The following is a 1,425-nucleotide window of genomic DNA, read 5'->3' as shown; positions in this document are numbered from 1 at the left end:
GCCGGCGCTACTATGGGGTAGTTGGGGGCGGCAGCGGCGGTGGTCGGTGTGGGGACCAACGACAGAGCTGTGGTGGCGGAGGGCGACGGCAGAAGTGGTCGGGTGGGGGGCGGCCGGCGGCAGATGCGATCTGGTCGAGGGTAGGAGTGGGGCGTCGATTTGGGGGCGGCTGCGGCCTCTGTGGGTGGAGGGCCGGCGCGTCTATAGTTCATTTGGGCTAGAAAATTTCATCTCTCGCGCGCTTTCCGTCGCCAGCGCGCGCTCAGGCCCATTATATTTTTGGTCTCGCGCCCAAGAGGGTCCCCGGCAATAAATGGGCCAGGTTTGGGTTGTCCCGGCAGATTGTGTGCCTTAAAATGTACCGGCAGTGTTTGTGCCCGCGTTGCTCAGGTTCTAACGGCAGTTTCTGTGCCTCGAGGTACTTCTGCCGGCAGTAACAAATGTCCCGGCAGTTCATTTGCCCTTGTTCCGCTATTTCTCCCGGCAGTTAACTGCCCCCAATCAAGTGTTGTGGTGTAGTGATAGCGGCAACTTTTTGTTCATTTCCTGATATCTCAAGTAATAATAATTATTTTCTTTGTCTTGTAGGGTTTGGAAACAGTTCACCGCAGTAGCTCCGGGACTGCCGAAGGAGCTGCGATATACATACCCGAAAGTAAGTACTACTAGCTAGCTAGTTGTGCGCATCTCTCGTTGATTCTATAGCTATACTTTCATCAATGCCATTTATAATGCTTCATTATCAGTTTGATTGACCTCTATTTCTCGTAAAGTGCTTGTGACAGGAATAAGGGAATGATTTCTGTGGATACTACGTGTGTGAGTTCATCTACAATGCGACTTTGAAAAATAAGCGGGGCTACTCTCAAAGACAATATGAAGTGCGTAAGCAATTAATAATATTCACAATTTCATTTTATTACACCATCATTTCTGTTGAGTTTCATTCATATATATGTATTAATTAACCCCCTTCTTCAAATTAGACGTGGCAGATGCGGAATGAACTCCTAGAACCAGATCGCATTAAAGCAATTCAAGAGGAATTGGCGGGATTCTTTCTTGACCACGTCATTAATAAAGCCGGAGAATACCATGTGGAAGTTGATTTCAAATGCTAGGGGACTGTAATTGAGAGATCTTATATATTGTACATGTATGTAGCTAGTAGCGTCGGACGTACATGATACGAAAACTTGTTGTTCGACCAATCTCTCGGAGAAGGAGAGGTTGATCGATCATTTCTCTCGATATGCATGACGAACTTCTCTACTCGATGGTTCCCTTCATTTTATTACTAGCTAGCGTGTCGAGGGCTATATGTATATAGTACGTAGCGTCGACCAAGGACGGACATAAGAGAGGACACTTCTCTCTATTAATTAACTAGCTAACACAATATATGAAACACCTAAATTAACCCCC

Source organism: Triticum aestivum, chromosome 6B (genome assembly GCF_018294505.1).
Source record: "Triticum aestivum cultivar Chinese Spring chromosome 6B, IWGSC CS RefSeq v2.1, whole genome shotgun sequence".
In the NCBI taxonomy this organism is placed as follows: Eukaryota; Viridiplantae; Streptophyta; class Magnoliopsida; order Poales; family Poaceae; genus Triticum; species Triticum aestivum.
Note: the sequence above shows the minus strand (reverse complement) of the source record.